This window comes from Bombina bombina, chromosome 6 (assembly GCF_027579735.1).
Source record: "Bombina bombina isolate aBomBom1 chromosome 6, aBomBom1.pri, whole genome shotgun sequence".
Lineage (NCBI taxonomy): Eukaryota > Metazoa > Chordata > Amphibia > Anura > Bombinatoridae > Bombina > Bombina bombina.
The window spans coordinates 410,364,308-410,388,047 of NC_069504.1; positions in this window are offsets into that span (position 1 = coordinate 410,364,308).

The following is a 23,740-nucleotide window of genomic DNA, read 5'->3' on the forward strand; positions in this document are numbered from 1 at the left end:
TAACAAATGGCTGACAGTAATACTGACCTACCCGCTTCCTACACAATACATACTTACCAAAGCATTTCAGAAATCTGCATATTTTGAAGGCTTAATCTTATGCAATATATTCCCTGTATCCTGGTATTAATAACCCCTTGTATATGATGTGGGGGACAGGGGGAGGGGGACGTCGGAGTAGAGAATCACATCTTCCCCCTTCCTTTTTCTTTTTTTTTTTTTTTTTTTTTTCTCTTCTTTCTGTTTTTCTTTTGTTTTTGATGGCTGACTTGAAAATAAATATGTAAAAAAAAAAAAAAAAAAAGTAATATATGCAAGCTAGGCTCAGGTCATTATAGAAGTATTATCATTTGGGTTATAGTAAAAGCTTGTTCAGGAGCAAGGTCTTTATAATATCTGTTTCTTTATATGTTGGAATACAGAGTTTTGTTTGTTTTTTTTTTTGTGTGCGTATGCGTCATGTTTGTTATGTTATTTTAGTTCAGTTAAAAATTTCAACAGTGAAGTTCTGATTAAGGAGGACAGGATGTAATTACATAATAAATGCAAGTGCCTATTTTCCTTTTTGTATATCCTTACCAAGAGAATATTGGCTCCATTGACTTTGTTTTTCAGCTATAGAAGGATTAGGTTGAATGGTATTGTTTTTCAGTTTACAATTATGTTAACTTGTCATGATTTGTAAAGAGTTTTTGATACCCTGCGAGGTGAACTGAAAATATTAAATGTGTTCATGTCAAATTGTATACACTGTTGAATTATAAATAAATATATAAAAAAAAAAAAAAGAAACAGCTGCCTGAAGTACTATTCTACCAAAAAACTGCTTTTAAAGAAGAGAAAACATCAAAATGGTAGAATTTAGTAAAAGTATGCAAAGAAGACCAAGTCATTGCTTTGCAAATTTGATCAACAGAAGCTTCATTCTTAAAAAGCCCAGGAAGTAGAAACTGACCTAGTAGAATGAGCCGTAATCCTCTGAGATGGGGAATAATCCGACTCCAAATAAGCATAATGAATCAAAAGCTTAACCAAGATGCCAAAGAAATGGCAGAAGCCTTCTGACCTTCCTAAAACCAGAAAAGATAACAAATAGACTAGAAGTCTGTCTGAAATCTGAGTAGTTTCAACATAATATTTCAAAACTCTTACCACATCCTAAAGAATGTAAGAATCTTACCAAAGAATTCTTAGGATTAGGACACAAGGAAAAGACAATAATTCCTCCATTAATGTTGTTAGAATTCACAACTTAGGTGAAAATTGAAATGAGGACAGCAAAAAAACACCTTATCCTGATGAAAAATCAGAACAAGGAGATTCACAAGAAAGAACAGATAATTCAAAAACTGTTCTAACTGAAGAGATGTCCAAAAAGAACAATACTTTCCATGAAAGTAATGAATGTCCAGAGCAAGCATATGCTCAAAATAGAAGAGCCTGAAAAAACCTTCAGAACCCAATTAAGACTCCAAGGAGGAGAAATTGGCTTAATGACAGGTTTGATACCAATCAAAACCTGAAAAAATGATGAATATCAGGAAGTAACACTGTTTTATCCTGATGAAAAATCAGAAAAGGATATTCACAAAAAAGAGCAGATAACTCAAAAACTCTTCTAGTAGAAGAAATAACCAAAAGGAACAATACTTTTCCAAGAAAGTAATTTAATGTTCAGAAAATGCATAGTTTCAAACGGAGGAGCCTGTAAAGCCCTCAGCACCAAATTGAGACTCCAAAGAGGAGAGATTGAATTAATGACAGGCTTGATATGGACCAAAGCCTGTACAACACAATGAATATCAGGATGATTAGCAATCTTTCTGTGAAAAAAGAACAGAAAGAGTAGAGATTTGTCCTAACAAAGAACTGAAGACAAAACCTTATCCAAACCAACCTGAAAAAATAATAAAATTCTATGAATTTTAAAAGAATGCCAAGAAAAGTAGGTCTTCCAGACTCAATATAAATCTTTCTAGAGACAGATTTATGAGCCTGAAACATAGTATTAATCAATGAGTCAGAAAAACCTCTATGACTAGAAACCAAGCGTTCAATCTCCATCCCTTCAAATTTAATGATTTGAGATCCTGATGGAAAAAATGGCCTTGAGAAAGAAAAGGTCTGGTTTAAACGGAGGTGTCCAACGTTGGCAACTGGCCATCCGAATGAGATTCGTATACCAAAACCTGAGAGGCCATGCTGGAGCTACCAGCATAACAAACAAATACTCCATAAGAATTTTGGAAGAAGAACTAGAGGCGGAAAGAAATAGGCAAAAAGATAATTCCAAAGAAATGTCAATGCATACACTACTTCCGCCTGAAGATTCCCGGACCTTAATAGGCCCCTGGGAAGTTCTCTATTCAGATGAGATGAAAAACATATCTGGGTAAGAGAGACCATTCTCCTGGAAGAAAAGCTTGATTAACAGAGATAATCCGCTTCCCAAATATCTATACCTGGGATAAAAACCACAGAATTTAGATAGGAGCTGGATTTAGCCCAAGCTAATATCCGAGACACTTCTGTCACAACCTAAGGACTGATAGTCCTACTCTGATGATTGACATACACCATAGTAGTGATATTGTTTGAAAAACAATAAACGTCTCTTCTTCAAAAAGAAACAAACTGAAAAAACTCTGAGAAAGCACGGAGTTCTAAAATATCAAATGGTAATCTCGCCTCCTGAGATTTCCAAACCCCTTGTGCTGACAGAGATCCTCAGACAGCCTCCCAACCAAAAAGACTCGCATCTGTAGAGATCATGGTCCAGGTTGAAAGAAACGAAGAGACCTGTAGAACTAAATGATGGTGATCTTAATCACCAAATCAAGAGAGATAAATATTAGGATTCGAAGATTTAAAATGCGAAATCCTAGAATCCCTGCACCATAATTCAGCATAAAAGACTGAAAAGGTTCTTTCTATTGAAAATGAGCAAAGGGAATTAAATCCAATGCTGTGGCCATAAGACCTAAAACTTCTATGCATATATAGCAACTGAAAGAAATAATAGAGACTAAAGGTACCGACAAACGGAACACAATAAAATTGTCCCTTGTCTGATAGAGACAAAGACAGAGACACAAATATCTGGAAACCTAAAAAAGGTGACCCTTGTGTGAGGAATCAAGAGCTTTTGAAAAAAAGATCCTCTAACTATGTCCTGAAGAGCAAAGTGAATCATATGAGATTCCGCATCCTCAGAAAAAAATCTGAATGAAAACAGAAAAATGAAAATATGCATTTATTGTATCTAATCAAAACAAATAATGCTATTACTGACCAAAAGGCAGAATAGTTTGAATAAAACTCCAAAACCTAGTTCCCAAAAATGGAACTGGAAGAAATACCCCAGAAGATTCCAGGTCGGAGCGGCGCTTGAACCCAATGGGTGCCCAGCCATGCTTCAACAGTACCCAAAATATATAGGACCGAAACACACTTAAAGAAAGTGTTAACCTTACTGGAATAAAATCAAAGAAATTTGGACCAAATAGAACCAAATAAATTTCAAAAAAGTCTTAACCTGCCCCTTGCCAGCCAAGCTGGAATACGGCACGTACATCGCAATATTAGGGAGCTGATTTCGAACTGAAAAATTTCCAATTATAAACATGTTACTTGGCAAAGAATTCAGGAATTCGTTCCTTAATAAGAACAACCAAACTAGTATAAGCTTAAAGTTTTAGTCTTAGAACTCAATCTTGAAGCCCAGAGTAACAGTTAAGAATTGAATCCGATTATAAAACAAATAATTGATTATCTTAGAACAAAAGAAATATGGATTTTATAAAAATCACAAAATTCTTCTAGCTAAAATAGCTAAAGACATAGATTAACCCTCATTTGCGAAAATATTCAATAAAATGAAGACACAAATGAAATTATTAGCATGATAGTTCAGTTTAAAGGAACAGTCAATACAGTGGACTTGCATAATCAATAAATGCAAAATAACAAGACAAATGCAACAGCACCTAGTCTAGTAAATGTTGTCCCTTAACAATGCTAAAATAAATCATAATCTGATACTTGATCTTAAAGTAAACAGAACAAAAATGAAGCAATTGCAAAATCCAAATAAATCACAGGACCAAGAAAAGTACCTGAAACTAAATAATTTTCCATAAATAAGATACAACCATCTAAAGGAAAATAAATACTATTTTCCTATAGAAACAATAGCATAATTAGTAGGAGTAGAGATAGCCCCAAAAAATTGGAGAACCCTCCAAATTGAATTTAACTGCTGGCAAATAATATAGTTTAAAACCTTTGAAGAAGGAATAAAAGAAAATTCTCAGCCTATTCCATTCCCTAGTATGGGGAATTGGAAAGAAAACCTCTGAAAACACAGAAGAATAAATAGGCAGAAATAGTGTCAGCTAGTCTTAAAGAACTAGTTACCTTAATATCCAAAATAATCAACACCTTTTCAACAAAGAACAAATGTACTTTAATAAAAAAATAATAAAAAAGTAGATTTGTTAGTGTCAATATCTGATGAAGAAAATTCTGAAAGAGAAAAAACATCATCAGAGAAGGATAAATCAGTATGTTGTTGGTCATTTGAAACTTCAATAATTAAAAAAGAAGTGAAAAAGACCTAAAATTTTTTATTAGAAGGCACGAAGTCAGACAAAGCCTTTAAAATAGAATCAGAAAAATATTTCTAAATATTTCTTGTACATAAGATGTAAGAATGGCAATATATAAAGCATAAATACTAATGGATTCTGCATGTAAAAGTATATCATAATAACTTATTACAAACCATAGCTAAAGATAAACATTTATAACATTTAAAATAAATGAACTTAGCTTTGGTAGAACTGAAACTCAGTTAAGCGTTTTTCCAGAAGTGGCTTCTGATTCAGGGTCAATCTGAGACATCTTGCAATATGTAATAGAAAAAACAACATATAAAGCAAAATTGATCAAATTCCTTAAATGACAGTTTCAGGAATGGGAAAAAATGCCAATGAACAAGCTTCTAGCAACCAGAAGCAATAAACAATGAGACTTAAATATTGTGGAGACAACAATGACGCTCAAATTTTTTTAGCGCCAAAAAAGCCGCCCACATTATTTGGCGCCTAAATGCTTTTGGCGCCAAAAATGACGCCACATCCGGTAACGCCGACATTTTTTGGCGCAAAAACGTCAAAAAAATGACGCAACTTCCGGCGACACGTATGACGCCGGAAATTACAAGAAAATTTTTGCGCCAAGAATGACGCAATAAAATGAAGCATTTTCAGCCCCCGCGAGCCTAACAGCCCACAGGAAAAAAGTCAAATTTTAAGGTAAGAAAAAATTGATTTATTCATATGCATTATCCCAAATATGAAACTGACTGTCTGAAATAAGGAACGTTGAACATCCTGAATCAAGGCAAATAAATGTTTAAACACAAATATTTAGAACTTTATATAAAAGTGCCCAACCATAGCTTAGAGTGTCACAAAATAAGACTTACTTACCCCCGGACACTCCTCTACATGTAGTAGAAAGCCAAACCAGTACTGAAACGAGAATCAGTAGAGGAAATGGTATATATAAGAGTATATCGTCGATCTGAAAAGGGAGGTAAGAGATGAATCTCTACGACCGATAACAGAGAACCTATGAAATAGACCCCGTAGAAGGAGATCATTGAATTCAAATAGGCAATACTCTCTTCACATCCCTCTGACATTCACTGCACACTGAGAGGAAAACCGGGCTCCAGCCTGCTGTGAAGCGTATATCAACGTAGAATCTAGCACAAACTTACTTCACCACCTCCATGGGAGGCAAAGTTTGTAAAACTGAATTGTGGGTGTGGTGAGGGGTGTATTTATAGGCATTTTAAGGTTTGGGAAACTTTGCCCCTCCTGGTAGGAATGTATATCCCATACGTCACTAGCTCATGGACTCTTGCTAATTACATGAAAGAAAAGTAAAATAAAAAATTGTTTAAAATTACATTCTCTATCTGGATCATGAAAGTTTATTTTGGACTAGACTGTCCCTTTAACCCTTTGAGTGCTAATGACGGCTCTGAGCCGTCATTAGCACCAGAGTGAGAAACTCTGTGACGGCTCAGAGCCGTCATTAGCACTCTCCCACCTTGAGGGAGATCTGGGGGCTCCTTACTGCTCCTACCCGGGCGATCGTGCCTGTAGAGTTACAGGCATCACCGGGGCTTCACGTGATGCGCGGTGACGTCACGCTCAATTATGTGATGACGTCACCGTGCAACTTTATTTATACTTAACAATGTTAAGTATAGGAGGAGGGGCATGCTACTTAGAAGCATGTATCTCAGGCATCTAAGCAGCTACAGACACCCAAGACCCATTGTTGGAAAGGTAATCGCCTAACCTTTCCAACAGTGTAAGTCTTGGGGGTATGTAAAAAAAAAAGTTAAAAAAAAATGTTTTCAAAAATTTAAAAAATAATAATAATAATAAAAAAATATTAGCACCCAGGTGGAAAATGGCTTAGCAGCCAAAGGGTTGAACATGGTGTCAGAAGTGACTAGAATCAGGACTGGGCCTCTTGTTTGGAGCACAGCAGCTTTTGGATACAGCACAGCTTTGTGAGTTACAGCCTAAAACGTTTTTTTGTGTGTGGATTTTTTGATATTTGAGAGCTCAGAGGCTTAAAGACTATATGACTGCCATGAATTGCAAACTTCCCTCAGAGGGGATGAGAACAGTGGCGTCACTAGAAATACAATGTCAAAGAAATACAATGTAGAGATGCATATATTTTTTTATTAGAGGGGCCAGCATTTGTGAACATTAGTGGGATTTGGGAAGTTGTAGACACTTCATTTTTTTGCCCCTTGAGCCTGCGCTGCAATTTCCACAAATAGTTTTCCCGGCTGCTTTTGCTTGTTTGTACTTTGCGCCTCCCCTGCCCAATTTCACTATGAATGTTGTGGGCGTGCCATGGGGTTTGCGAAGCTGCGCTGCTAGCCTAAACCTGCCTGCCTATCTGTGCTCACTGCTCAGTGACGTGTGGAGCAGTGGAGTCACTCACTGCTGTGATGTCTCTCTAAACGGGAACTGGGAAATTATGAGGGGGATGCCTGGAACCTGACTGCATGACTGTCTGACACTGTCTCTAAAGTGAAGGAGCCACGTATGATGCCCACCAGACCGGTTAAGGTACACTAAGTTCACACTGAAGAGGTAGGAGGGGAGGGCGGATGGGGGTCTGGGGGTGGGCAGAAAGCAGAGGTGCTTGGCCATAAGAAGCGGTAGGCACGCGGCCCGGGGCTGTGCACTGACAGACTTGGAACGTCTGGGGTTGCTTTGTTCCTTGTTCAGAGAGGAATTGCCTGGCATTTTGGCGCTGGACTGACCGTAATAGGCGGGATCAGACTGATATACTACAGGAAAGTTCTACTCTGTGAAAAGCATTGCTGGGCTAAAAGAAGTTGCACCCAGGTGGTAAATCGCCATAGAACAGGCTAACAATGGTATTGAGCTGGTTGTTCGTTCCTGTGAGTGCATTTCTCTCTGTGTGTATTTAGACTTGGAACAGAGTCAGAGAGCAGAATTTTCATAGTTTGCACGCCTAAACCTTTTCTTTAGTGATTTATTTTTAGAGTGCTCCGTTTATCTTTCATTCAATGCTCTACTGAGCCAGGGAGCAGCTCTAGGCATGAGCTTTATAATTAATGCAGTGCAGTTTACATATTTCGTATGTGTGTGTGTCTGGGTGCTTTTGTGTGTGTGTGTCTGAGTGTTTTTGTGTGTGTGTGTGTGCCTGAGTGCTTTTGTGTGTGTGTCTGAGTGTTTCTGTGTGTTTGCCTCAGTGTTTTTGTGTGTGTGTGTCTAAGTGTTTTTGTGTGTGTCTGAGTGTTTTTGTGTGTGTGTTTTTGTGTGTGTGTGTCTGCGTGTGTGTCTGAGTCTGAGTGTTTGTTTGTGTGTGTGCCTGTGTTTTTGTGTTTGTGTGTGTCTGCTTTCTGGGGGGAGGGGAGGGTGATACCATAACTTACCGCACCGGGTGACACCAACCCTAGTGTCGCCACTGGATGAGAATCAGTGGGGATTGCAGCAGCAATTGGGAAACTTTCAGAGCTAAATTTGAAGATTATTCCCTGCTACAGGGTTGAATGAGAAATCTGCAGCAGTGCAGACAGTAACTCTGAGAAGAGTTGTGGGAAGTAAATGCAGGCATGTGTATAAGGACAATCTGAGCCTCACAGCAGAGCAGCAAGAGAATGTTTGGATGCTGCAAACAAGAAGAGGGAGAATCTCTTGATAACTTTGTTACACGCTTGAGAGAAAAGGCAGCAACTTGTGAATATGGTACTCTAAGGGACAAATTAATAAGGGACAAAATTGTTCTCGGTGTAGCTATTGAGAGCACGCGCAGGCGTCTACTAAGAGAACATGACTTAACTTTAAACACAGCAATTGAATGTCCCGTACAGCGAAGCTCACTGATAGACGTTTGAAAGTTATGGAACTGGACAGACAGCAGACCGACAGCATAAACATTGCAATGCAGCGACAACACATAAGCAAACCGCAGCAACAACGCCGCCTGTTTAGCACAAATGCTACAAACCCTACAGCATGCAAAGAATTAAAGAGCAATGTCCATCTTATGGGAAGTCTTGTAGGTCTTGTGGAAGAAAAAATCACTTTGCTAACATTTGTTTATCAAGTAAAAGACAGTCATCATTAGGAAAGTTACACACCATGGATAACACATCTGCATATGAGGAAGAGACACACACCGCTGAAGTTATATACAGTAGTGAATTGATTGGCACTATGCAAGCCAGAGGAAAGAAATGGTTTGTCACTTTAAATTTAAATAATAAGCCCCAATCCTGCCAGCTCAATTCAGGGGCAACATCTGATGTAATGTGCTTGAGAGACAAAATGATGTTAGCACCAGAAGTACGTCTACTGCCAAGTGAAACCAGACTAAAGTTATACTCAGGTGAGCTTATGAAATATCTAGGACTCTTCAGGACAGAATGTGTCATACGTGGAAGGACACACAAGCTAGAGTTCGAAATTGTGGAAGCCTGCTAAAAACTACTGTTATCCGGCTCAACCTGTGAGTGTCTAGGGCTGATGCATTTCTCTATCCCCGAAGAGCTCAATGTGATGGACAATCAATTCAAAGGGCCCTTGAGAAAACATTTGCTATTAAAGGAATTTAGTGATGTTTTTACTGGGCCAGTAGAATCTGTACCAGGGGAAGTTCATTTGACATGAGTGTCCCTCCAGTACAATGTGCACCACACAATGTGCCAGTGGCCATAAAACAAGAAGTTAAGGTGCAGCTCGACCAGTATGAGGCTGATAGACATTTAGCAATAGTGACTGAACCAACTGATTGGATAAGTAACATGGTGATTGTAAAGAACTAGAAAATTATTGAAGAGTAAGAGAGGCACATGTGTGTACCAATAACAAAAATGGAAATAGACCAATGTATGCCCTAATCAGGGTACTCACATTTGTGAGGAGCACTCATAAAGTGCTATGGGAGACAGACTGGATGTTTAGCAGCGACCCAGCTCACTGTTCATGGTTCAATCTTGGTACTGTATGAGTGCTCCTCACAAATGTATGAGTGCTCCTCACAAATGTGAGTACCCTTATTAGGGCATACATTGGTCTATTTACATTTTTGTTATTGGTACACACACTTGTTCTTCAATAATTTTCTAGATCTTACGACATCTACTTGTGAGGAGAGAGTAACTTTCTATCAAATACTGGATCAACAGGAGTCCTATAAGGTGGACTTATTAATACAAGTATACAATTACACAAAGAGACTCTTCCACTACTACTGCATTTGCTTATGTTTAATTTTAATATCAATGGAATTTTCATTTAATTATAGGTAGCACTCCCATTTCATTATTACTGGCAATAATATATTGTAATATAGGTTGATTGTCCCAGTGGCATTGCTACCATCTTTAGCGCCCCCTATCTATAGTAATTTTTTGTGACTCTGTGTAGTGATTGTAAAGAAGCCTGATAAGCTAAGAATATGCACAGATCCCAAATTCTTGAATCAGGCACTGAGGCGATCTCACTACATCATGCCAACTCTTGAGGATGTTTTGTACAAGCTGCCTAAGGCACGTCTGTTCACGCTTGTCGATGCCTGGGATGCATTTTTACAATGTAAGTTGGATAATGCAAGTAGCTACATCACAACCTTCTGGACTCCATGGGGCAGGAAAAGATTGCTCAAGTTGCCTTTTGGAGTATCAGTTGCACCAGAGGTGTATCAACGTAAACAGCATGAACTATTAACTGGACTCAGTGGTATCGAACCAATAGCTGATGACATCCTTGTTGTTGGCTGTGGGGATACAGATGGGGAAGCAGAGCAAGTTCATGATGGCAAACTATTGGAACTGATGAATCATTGTAAGCAGGTGAAACTAAGACTTGGCATGAAAAAACTGCAATACAAGGTCAAAGACACATACTATCCTTTGAGGGTTTGAAGGCTGACCCAGAAAAAATCAGAGCTATACTGGATATGCCACAGCCGGCGAATATGAAATCCCTGCAGAGCTTCATAGGATTTGTTACTTCCTACCACACCTCTCAGAGGTTTGCGAGCTGTTGAGAAGGCTTCTGGACAAGGAAGCAGTGTTGCATTGGCTTCCTAAGCATGATAATGCATTGCAGGACATCAAATGTTTGGTCACAGATACACCTGTCCTGAAGTACTATGATGTTACAAAACCTGTAACTATTCAAAGTGATGCAAGCAAAAGTGGACTAGGGTGTTGCCTATTGCAAGCTGACCAGCCTATCGCTTTTGCTTCAAGAGCACTGACCCTTACTGAGAAAAACACAAATCCAAAAGGAATGTCTGAGTACTTTGTTTGCCTGCCAGTGCTTTCATCACTACCTCTATGGTCATGACGAGATCACGACAAAAACTGACCATAAGCCTCTGATATCTATTTTCAAGAAACCACTTTTGTGTGCATCAAAATGTCTACAGAGCATGTTGCTCATGTTACAAAATTATTGCCTAAATGTTGTCTATAGACCTGGACCTGAAATGTCTTTAATGACACTCTTAGCAGAGCTACAGCAGCAAGTGGTGCACCTGAGAGTGCACAACACACAATTTGCAATGTTCAACAGGACCTGGATGTTCTGTCACAGATTAATAATTCAGACTATTTAAACGTCACAGACCAACGATTGCTTCAGATAAGACAGCACACAGAATTTGACGAAAGTTTGCAAGCACTTAAGTATGTTGTTCTGAATGGTTGGCCAGATTCAAAGGCAGAGGTGCCATTAATTGTAAGAGAATACTGGACTTTCCAAGATGAAATCGGCATTCAGGATGGTGTACTGTACAAGGGGTCAAGGGTCATCATTCCTAAATCATTAAGATCGGAGATGCTGACACGTATTCATGCCAGTCACATTGGTGGAGAAGCATGCTATAGGCAAGCAAGAGATACCCTATATTTGTCATGATCCTCTTATTCCACCTTAACTCTCTAAATCTAATTACAACATTCCACCTTTTCATCTCATTAAGTACTTTCTTGTTGCCAATTTAAAGCAGCTTCCTCCCATGGTTCATTGCTGGTTTATTGAAGTACTTTGCATCAGTTCCAGTCCATACCTGTGTTACCTGTACTTAAGGGAATTAACTTGTTCTGTTTTATCCCTACAAATTCACAGATCTACTTACTCTCAAGCCGCTACAGTCTCTGTGCACACTTTGCAGTCATTCCGGCTGCTCTCTACTGTCATCGGCAAATCTGACACCCTGTTTGTCAAGCGTGTGACGTAACACGCTGGATCCTCAAGCCACAACCGGGAAGCGCAACCAGGAAGCCTGCAGCCAGCGCACTACCCAAACAGTTGCTGCGTTCACTCTCTCAGCAGCACCGGACTTGTTCACGCTGTGAAAGCAGTCTCCACATCGCAGTATACAGGTTCTGTATTACCAATGTTTATTTACACTGTTACTTCAAATGCATGACTGCTAAGTGTAAATCATACAGACTTTGCCTTAAACTATTTACCAAGTTGTCCGATTCTACTCAGTTCTCTCTGTTATATCCTGTCAATCCACAGACAGCAGAGTTCTGGAGAATATAATCAGAACAGTCACTTGTCTTATCTCTATAACTCCGTTGTAAACCACACTACCTCTGTAGTTTGTACCATCATCTGCCTAACAAAATACCCATTAATAGGAACTGACATTTCTGGGTTAAAGGGTTAAAGGCAATAATAACTACAAGTATTTAGTAGTTTGTTAAACTTAACAAAGCAAACTGCACGCTTCAACTTGTAACAACACAATACTTTACACAGAATTGTTAGTCAAGCAGCTACTAGTTGCTGACCGCTACATAATAAACCAGCCTAAAAATATAAAGGGAATATGGAGCCCTCTGATGTAACCCCTCAGCTACACAGCCTGAACCAAAGGCTAGACAACCTAACCCAGGCTTTTAGAGAACTACAGGTTGAAAACCAAAGCCTTAAAGCCTGTCTAAGGGAAGTGTTGTCTAACAGGAATTCTGGGAATGACCATCAGGCTGAACCTCAAGTTTCATACCCTGAAAAGTTCTATGGGGATCGCTCTTTATTCCGCCAATTTAGGAATGCTTGTTTATTGCTCTTTGACCTACGCCCTAGGACCTACACAACTGACAGGTCAAAGGTTCTCACTATCCTCTCTTACCTCAGAGGTGAACCCAGGGCTTGGGCCGACTCTTTTTATGAAACCCAAGACCCAATCCTGAACTCATTGGATGCTTTCCTTAAAGCTCTATCATCTCTTTATGACGATCCACACCGTCAAATAACGGCAGAAGGCAAACTTGGGGCTTTGAAACAGTTGAAGTCCCCTGTTGAAGAGTATATTACTCATTTTAGGATATGGGCCAGAGATTCCCTCTGGAACGAGGTATCCTTAAAAAAATCAATACCGTTTAGGTCTAGCAGAAGAGATCAAGGATGAACTCGCTAGAGTAGGTATTTACCAGATCGTTTAGAAGAATTATACATACTTACTACAACCATAGACCGCAGACTTAGGGAGAGGAAACATGAAAAAAATCCTTCTATCCCTCCAGTACGTAGGATACTCCCCACACTGCCTACTCCTAGCTCACCATCTGAACAACCTATGGATATTAGTTTTTTGCGTGGACCCCTCACACCACAAGAGAAGACGAGACGCCGTTCGCTAAATTTGTGCATGTACTGCGCATCACCGGACCATGTCGTTAAGGACTGTCCATTACTGATGAAACAGAAATTGGGTAAGGTACACTCCATCAAACAGTGCTTACACACGAAAACCACTACCACAGCCTATCTCCCTATACCTTTAACTTTACAGTGGGACCGTCACCTGATAAACTGTAACGCCATCATCGACACAGGAGCATGTGCCAACTTTATTGATTCAAGTTTAGTTTCTGCTAATAAAATACCATTTATGTTGAAAAGCACACCACTGCCTCTCAAAGTTATTGACGGTACTCACCTAGCTTCTGGTCTTGTCTCACAACAAACTATCCCTCTGCTAGCCACAACATCCACAGGTCATACTGAGACCATTACCTTTGACATTATCTCATCCCCTCTCTATCCTATAGTTCTGGGTATTACGTGGCTTCAACTTCATCAACCCACGGTTCATTGGGACTCCCTTACACTATCCTTCTCTTCCTCTTACTGCCTAGCAACTTGTTTTCCAAAGTCTCATTTGCTCACTACCACTACTTCTCCTATTCCTGCTCCTTATCTTGATTTCTCTGAAGTGCTTAATCAGAAGCAGGCCGAGACGTTACCTCCTCACAGGTCCTACGATTGCCCCATAGACCTATTACCCGGAGTAACGATCCCTTATGGCCATATTTATCCTCTCTCCAGACCTGAGTTACTACATTTGAAAACTTACATCAGCGAAAATTTAAAGAAGGGGTTCATCCGACCCTCTACATCCCCTGCCGGTGCCGGCATATTTTTTGTTAAGAACAAGGATGGGTCCCTACGCCCGATAATCGATTATCGGGAATTGAATAAACGTACCATTAAGAACAGGTACCCCCTACTTCTCATCCCAGAATTGATCGAGAGGTTGAGTGGCGCCACTATATTCACCAAGTTAGATCTTAGGGGCGCTTACAACCTTGTCAGAATAAGGGCCGGGGACGAGTGGCTGACTGCATTTAGGACCAGGTATGGTCTTTTTGAGTATACTGTCATGCCATTCGGTCTGTGCAATGCCCCGGCAACATTCCAAAACTTTATCAACGACATCTTTAGGGACATTCTTGACACATTCTTGGTGGTCTATCTTGATGACATCCTAATCTACTCCTCTTCTCTCTCTGAACATATCACCCATGTTAGGCAAGTGTTATCCAGGCTTCAAGCACATAGGCTCTACGTAAAGTTAGAGAAATGTCTTTTTCACGTGAAAGAGGTGCCTTTCCTTGGTTACCGTATCAGTCAAAGCAAGATCATGATGGAAGATGGTAAAATCAAGGCAATCACTACTTGGCCCACACCAACTAATACTAAAGACGTGCAAAGATTCTTAGGCTTTGCGAATTTTTACAGGCGGTTCATCCACAACTACGCAGCCATCACCAAACCGTTAACTAACCTTACCAAGTCTACAACACCCTTTCTCTGGACCACCCAGTCCCAAAAAGCTTTTGATGACCTCAAATTTCTGTTTGTTACTTCACTAATCCTTCAGATACCGGATAGCAAAGCCCAGTTCATTTTAGAAGTGGACGCGTCTGAGTATGCTATAGGCTCAATACTTTCCCAGAAAACTACATCTAATGGCATAGTACATCCTGTATGCTACTACTCTAGGCTATTAACACCTGCTGAGTTGAACTACCCCATTGGGGAAAAAGAGTTATTGGCCATTAAAACATCATTTGACCAATGGAGACACTTATTAGAAGGAGCAGAACACCCCATAGTGATATATACCGATCACAAAAACCTTCAATACCTCCAGACAAACTGCACTCTCTCTGCTCGCCAGCTCCGCTGGAGCCTTTATTTTTCTCGGTTCTCTTTCATCATCACATACCGTCCCGGATCAAGAAATGGAAAGGCAGATGCTCTTTCTCACAAAGAACCCAAACAACATTCTGTTCCTCCTTGTTCGACCATAATTCCCAAAACATCCTTTATTGGAATTCTCTCTGAAGATTTTACAGAGCTTAAATCCGAACAACAACTGGATACAACAAAAGACTCTTACTCCCTTACAGAAGATGTTAACGGAATACTCTGCAACCGCACAAAATTCTACATACCCCCATCTCTTCGTAATAAGGCGCTGCGGTTGTCCCATGACTCTCCACTGGCTGGATATCTGGGAGTACATAAAACTTTAGATCTTCTACAGAGACAATTTTGGTGGCCTTCCATGAGACTATCTGTAAAAACTTACATCAAGTCCTGTCCCACTTGCCAAACCTGCAAGCCCTCACATCAGCTACCTCTAGGACTCCTGCAACATATATCCATCCCAGACCACCCATGGAAAAGCTTGTCTATGGACTTTATAGTCGATCTCCCTAAATCCAATGGAAAAACAGCCATCTTTGTAGTAGTAGAAAAGAACAAACAAACCTGCTCAACGGAGCGCCCTTGGGGTGTATAGCTGTAAATCCAATGAGGTGATAGGCACTGGTAGAGAGAGGGTAGCAAGCAAGTAAATATTATTCACGGGCGGCAAACAATAATTCCCAGTGCGTCTGCACACGCACAAAAAGCAACAGTCAATCCAAGATTGGGAAAAAATGAGCGCTCCAAGCCCAGAAATATATAAAAAGTCAATTTTATTCCATACTATTTAAAAACATACAAAATAGAATAAAAAGTGGTAAGCACAATAGTGCAAAAAACAAGTTGAGGAACAGGTGCAAAAACAGCAAACGTTTCGTGCTCCATGCACCTATTTTCACGTAGACCTATTTTCACGTATGGCTCACTTCATACCTACTGACTCCCTTCCTACTGCACAACAAACAGCTAACATGTTCATTAGAGAGGTGGTTCGCCTACATGGACTGCCAACTTCTGTTTTAAGCGACAGGGGGTCGCAATTCACCTCTAAATTTTGGAAATTTCTCTGCTCATCTCTCTCAATCCAACAACATCTCACCACCTGTTGGGAGACTCCTCTAGGAACAGGACCCTCTTGTTCTCCTCTGCTTCAGGACTCTGGTATCTACCCTGCAAAGTGTTTTCAAGTACTTGGAGGGCCATTCAGAGAACACACAAGGATATGTTTGCCGAACAGCTCTAATTTTATTATTCAGGATAGCGAGCTTAAATACATTTCAGAATACATTGAAATCTGTAGTCATTAGCTCATTTCTAAGATGAGGAAAAACATCTGGCATCCTGTAAGTTGTACATCACATTTGTCAGATATCCTTGAAGATAATAAGTAAATTTATGACTGACAGGAAAAAAGGAGTAATGTAGGATCTCAAAATATTTCAATCTGATGTATAGCTACCTTTGACCTAACTAAAATTCCTTACATCAGCAGTGTTTTCTCACACATAGCCCAATGGTTTAATAGTACATGTAAAATGTGTGTATAAAGGTCACTATGCGTCTAGCTACAATTGAATATTAAAGGGATACAGAAAAGATACATTAAGATACATTACAATTAAACATAACATATAAAAATGATACAATGTATATATATGCTCCCTAGATATTATAATATTCTTACAATAAGAGTTACAGCATATAGGTTTAACAAGTGACGTATTCATAATTACATCATTTCACATGGTATTTCTATAAGAACAAAGAAACTCATAGAAAATATAATTGGAATAAAAGGAGTGTTAGGGAGTCATTTCTACAGGAATACACAGTAACTGGGCCTCCTAGCCCAGCACAAATCACAGCCGTTTGACATCTTGTAGAGATAGCAATGCACATCGACAGGGTCATTCTCAGGGCTATTATATCTATGCAAGTCTCCCTAACATCAGCATATCTCTTACTACATAATAAACCACTATAATAAAAGTCTAATCATTACAAAATGGATGCTAATCATCACAAGATGGCTGCGGGGAACAAGATGGCTGCCGTTAGGTTCATATTACCCCTAACATACCATCCTTTTATTCTAACAGAATAACATAAAAATAGACTGACATAGAAAAGTAGTAAAGCCTTATATTATGATATACTTTTATAGGCTAATTGTCACTGCATATAGGTACAGTCCCTCCAATACCTTCCATCTATCCTCCAGCCCTCCCAAAACTACCGGTCCACTGGCACAGAGACCCAACCAGCCCCCCATCTACCCCCAAACAACGCTGCATCTTCTATCTCTCCACCTGCATTGCTAGCACCCCCAATATGTCCAACAGTTCCTTTTAAAGCATGACATAGCAACAGCACAACTGTCTCTAGGTGGCCTCTGATCACTTTAAGAACAGTCTTTGTCCATTTGAGAGCGCTGCACCTTGACACTTTGCTATAATACAGTTCTCCAACAGTTCATTTGCAGTAGGGGTGCTTATCCACGGTTCTTCCGCAGGGAGATACTGGAAATCTGATGGTATGTTCATGGGGTAGACAAGGCAACCAGTGGATACCCATGGCAAGCAAACACTCGAGTCACAGGGAGTCTAGGAAGCAAACAGAAACAGTACAGGATGAGTACACACCGCAATGCAATCACAATTATGTCCAAATAAAACGTCACTTTCATCCTATGTCATTTAAAATCAAACAAAACATTGTTGATATATAATACAAACTAAATACATTGACATTTCTCAGAGAATAATTTACAACTTCTCTATACACTTTTAAATGATACTTCATGAATACTACGCAAGTGAAAAGATACCATACTAATTAATAAAAGGAAAAATACATTTGCTTTCATAAACTATAATTAGGCTATTCCCTAAAACAAACATTTCTCTGTATATTTACTATAAACTTCTAGCTTAGACGTGTCCTCCTTATGTTCTAAAGGGTGAAGGGTCTAAGATATTATGATATATTGCAGCATTTTTCTGAAACATATTTTTATACTCAGTGGGCCATTCAATAGGGTACAATACTGCACAGTTCACAGTTACATTTATCTAAAAATTACTATGTTAAGCACATAAACTACAATGTGCACTAATACCAATGAAGCATATGACCTCTTATACCTAATATGTTCAATAAAAATAAAACAACTACAAAAACAAACAGTATAAGGAATCAAGTTAAAACAATACTCCCCTAATTTAATTGGTTGACCCTGTAACAGCATAACAGGACCTCCATATCGAGCGATAAGGCACAGTCCAGAGAAGGATAGTCTTTATGTCCTGAAGACACACATCAGAGGAAACAGTCATGGATTACCCAGAGTCCAGTTCTGGGGCTGGTACCAGCATGCAAAGCAAAGAATGGATCCAAAGATAGTTCAGTAACTTTTTTTTTTTTACTGCAGTATGGTGGTTAAAACAAGCTTGACAAAAGGTCTTTCATTTTCTTCTTTTCTTTCTTTAAAGGTTTACTTGCTTTCAATCTTTAATCTTTTGAAGAGTGCACTTATGGAATTTTATCTGTACAGATTTTACCTAAATATGGAAAAAACTCAAAAATAATTCCGTTAGTGTTGTTTAATTTCTGGATACAGCTGCATGATCTCATCCTGCAAATACAAATATAGTGTTAAGAAACAATCACCCCTATCACATAAAGATACTCATCAATACTCATCAATACTTCCCTCATGTTTGCGTGAAACATCCCATGTGGCATGCAAACACAACATAACAAAAAACAAAAAGACAAATTATCCACTCCACTCATGCATGCAGAATACAAGCCAGCAAAATCAAATACACCTCCACATGCAATATTCCATTCATACAGCACCTTACCACACGCATTCACGAAAAATAAAAACACAACATTCTCTTAGAAAACATTTAAACCAATTGTCCATTTTACAAAACAAAACATGAACAGCCGACACAAACTTTTAACAACCAAAATTAACCTGAAATTCAAAACCAATTCTGCCATTCCCTGAAACGCAGCACTCGCAAAACACTACAAAATAATTAAAATCCTAAAACAACCATCTATACCGTGGTTCTGCAAATTCTACCATGTACAATTCTATGATATCATACTAATAATGCAATCACTTCAGAAGATCAATAAACTCCAGTTGCATATTTACAAATAAAATCCCTAACCATAAATTTACAAAAGAACACACAAACACCTAAGTATCCAATTTTGGGAATAATTAGATAATAATGATACAGCCACTGTTCTATATAGCTCCTGCTCGCATGCACCATGCAAATCCACTGTTAAAGGGACATTTTAGTATAAATTAAACTTTCATTATTCAGATAGGACTTTTAATTTTAATCAACTTTCCAATTTACTTTTATCATCAAATTTTTTTCTTGGTGTTCTTAGTTTAAACTAAACATAGGTAGGCTCATATGCTAATTTCTAAGCCTTTGAGGGCTGCCTCTTATCACAGGCTTTTTTTAAATCTCTTTCCAACACAGAGAGACAAAATACACGTGGGCCATATAGATAACACTGTGTTCAGGCACAGGGGGTCATTTAAGATTCAGCACAAAACAATGCTAAATTTAAGACAACAGACCATAAACAGTCACAGTCATGTGACCAGGGAGCTGGAAGAATGCCCCTAGACACAAGGCAACTACAGAGGCAAAAAGCATACCAATACAACTGTGTTGGCCATGCAACACTGGGGAATGGTTAATAAAGGGACCATCCATCCTCAAAACAATAACAATTATATGGTAGACTGTCCCTTTAAGTAAACCAGATGTGGCACAAATAATCTGTGAAAAGCTGCTAGAATCCAGTCTATACTTTTACATAACCAAAAGTTCAATAACAACACAATTACTCGATTTAACTCTGTTTACAATTTGACATTCACCATTCTGCAGCTCTCTAGCCAAATGTAACAAATGTATATAACAAAAAATAAAATAAGCTTTCTACAAAAAAAAATAATAATAAAAATTTGCCCTTTAAATTATTCCCAATGAGTCATTGGCCTTACTTATAATAAACATGTATACTGACATTCATTAAATAGCCTAAGCAAGCATAACCAACATAAAAACACACAGTGGGATGCAGGCTAGTTAAAGGGACATTTTACTCAAATTAAAAATTATCTTTAATTGAAACTGCTGACACAGTTAAATATACTAGTGTTGGGCTTACAGTAAACCTCATTGTCTTCTCTGTAAATATTTCCTTAAAATCTCAGATTTTATATCCCTTTAAATATTTTCACTCTGTCTAGATATTATAATATTCTTACAATAAGAGTTACAGCATATAGGTTTAACAAGTGACGTATTCATAATTACATCATTTCACATGGTATTTCTATAAGAACAAAGAAACTCATAGAAAATATAATTGGAATAAAAGGAGTGTTAGGGAGTCATTTCTACAGGAATACACAGTAACTGGGCCTCCTAGCCCAGCACAAATCACAGCCGTTTGACATCTTGTAGAGATAGCAATGCACATCGACAGGGTCATTCTCAGGGCTATTATATCTATGCAAGTCTCCCTAACATCAGCATATCTCTTACTACATAATAAACCACTATAATAAAAGTCTAATCATTACAAAATGGATGCTAATCATCACAAGATGGCTGCGGGGAACAAGATGGCTGCCGTTAGGTTCATATTACCCCTAACACCACCTCTTACCATCCCCAAAAGAATGGCCTTTGTGAGAGGGTTAACCAATGGCTGGAGCAGTATTTGAGATGTTTCTGTTCGACAGCACATGAGACTTGGACTTCGTATCTGCCTCAAGCGGAATTCGCCTACAATAATACAACTAATTCCTCAACTGGTTTCTCTCCTTTCTTTATTAATTATGGTCTCCATCCCAGGTTCCTTCCGTTGTCATCCTCTCACACACCCTGTCCTCAAGTTAACAATATGGTCAATTCTATCAAACAGACATACCAAGTGGTCCAAGACAACATTAAACATGCTCAAGCAACTCAAAAACGCTTCTACGATTTACGTCATCGTCCGCATCCAGTCTACAAAATAGGAGATAAGGTATGGTTGAGTATGAAGAATCTTAAATTACATAAGCCTTGCAGGAAGTTTAGCAGCCTTTTTGTAGGCCCTTTCCCAATCATTGCCATCCGCAACCCAGTTACTGTCACCCTGGAGCTCCCTGCCTCCTACCGCATCCACCCAACTTTCCATATCTCACTTGTAAAACCTTGTGTTGCTTCTCGTCTCCAACCTCTCCCGCCATCGGTTTCCCCATTGCCTGATCCTGAATATGAGGTGCATTCCATTGTGGACTCACGTCGTTCCAATGGCCAACTTCAGTACCTTGTCCATTGGGCAGGATTTGACTCTTCTGAGGATTCATGGGAGCCTGCTACCAACCTCTCGGCACCTCGTCTGGTGTCCCTCTTCCACAGGCGCCACCCAGAACGCCCGGCTCCTTGATGTCTTGGAGGTCTTTTGAGGGGGGGGAAGTGTCATGATCCTCTTATTCCACCTTAACTCTCTAAACCTAACTACAACATTCCACCTTTTCATCTCATTAAGTACTTTCTTGTTGCCAATTTAAACCAGCTTCCTCCCATGGTTCATTGCTGGTTTATTGAAGTACTTTGCATCAGTTCCAGTCCATACCTGTGTTACCTGTACTTAAGGGAATTAACTTGTTCTGTTTTATCCCTACAAATTCACAGATCTACTTACTCTCAAGCCGCTACAGTCTCTGTGCACACTTTGCAGTCATTCCGGTTGCTCTTTACTCTCATCGACAAATCTGACACCCTGTTTGTCAAGCGTGTGACGTAACGTGCTGGATCCTCAAGCCGCAACCGGGAAGCGCAACCAGGAAGCCTGCAGCCAGCGCACTACCCAAACAGTTGCTGCGTTCACTCTCTCAGCAGCACCGGACTTGTTCACGCTGTGAAAGCAGTCTCCACATCACAGTATACAGGTTCCATATTACCAATGTTTATTTACACTGTTACTTCAAATGCATGACTGCTAAGTGTAAATCATACAGACTTTGCCTTAAACTATTTACCAAGTTGTCCGATTCTACTCAGTTCTCTCTGTTATATCCTGTCAATCCACAGACAGCAGGGTTCTGGAGAATATAATCAGAACAGTCACTTGTCTTATCTCTATAACTCCGTTGTAAACCACACTACCTCTGTAGTTTGTACCATCATCTGCCTAACAAAATACCCATTAATAGGAACTGACATGTCTGGGTTAAAGGGTTAAAGGCAATAATAACTACAAGTATTTAGTAGTTTGTTAAACTTAACAAAGCAAACTGCACGCTTCAACTTGTAACAACACAATACTTTACACAGAATTGTTAGTCAAGCAGCTACTAGTTGCTGACCGCTACAATATTGGCCCAACATGCAAAATGAGATTAGAGACTTTGTTAGCCATTGTTCAGCATGCAAAGAATATGCACAGGAAAGATGAATATGCAACAGAAAGAACCCATGATGTCACATGTGCTGCCCACACAGCCTTGGCAAATTGTAAGCATGGATTTACTGAATTATGCTGGGCAAGATTTTCTACTAATCGTTGATCACTATTCTGACTTTTGGGAGATTGAGCTCCTTCCCGACCTGTCTGCTAAAACTACAATCAAGCGTTGTAAAGCACAGTTTGCACGTCATGGACAGCCAGACAGAGTAATCTCAGATAAAGGACCTCAGTTTGCATGTGAGCAATTCAGACAGTTCTTTATAGATTGGGGGTTTGAGCATCTTACCTCTTCCCCGCAGCACCCTCAGCTAATGGCAAAGCGGAATCAGCTGTAAAGATAATGAAGAATCCTTGCACGAAGGCCAAGTATGAAGGTAATGATCCATGGAAAGCCATTCTACATTGGAGGAACACCCCAACTGAAGGCATGGACAGTAGTCCTGCACAGTGCTTGATGTCAAGGAGGCTGAATACTTCATTGCCAGTGGCAAATAAATTACTTGAACCTTGTGTGGTAACAAGGGTACTGGAGAAACTGTGATGGAGGAAACAGATCTCCAAACTGACATACAATGTATCTGCCAAAGACTTACCTGAACTAAGCATTGGAGTGCCAATCCGTATGAAGCCGCTCCCTGGTGACAGGACTGGTCACTGGAGACTGGGTAACTGTGTTCAGAGGGTTGCTCCTCGCTCATATCTTGTGGATGTGAAAGGCAGTCTCTACCGCCACAATCGAGTGGACCTGCGAGTGGCAGAACATCTCACCACACAAGCCTATAAGCATCCTGCACTTAAGCTTACCGAGGCTCTCAATGCACCTAGTCCTACTGAACCACATAAGCAAGGCAGAGACAATACTGCTGTCATATCAGAAGAATACAATGAGGATGACATAATGCAGCCTCTTATAGCAGCAAGTTCTTCTGTGCCAAACACACCAGCCAGGAAAGAGGGCAGCTCTTTATCAACACCTTCTGGAGCTGAACAGCTTTCCCCAGGCAAAATCCCTGTGGCCTTGTGTAGTGGTCGAGTTTCAAGACCACCAGATAGACTCAATCTGTAGTGTATCTACCAGTAATGCAGTATGTTCTGTTTAAGACTGTTCAGGACTCGTTTTAGGTAAATTGTTAGCAAATTTTGGA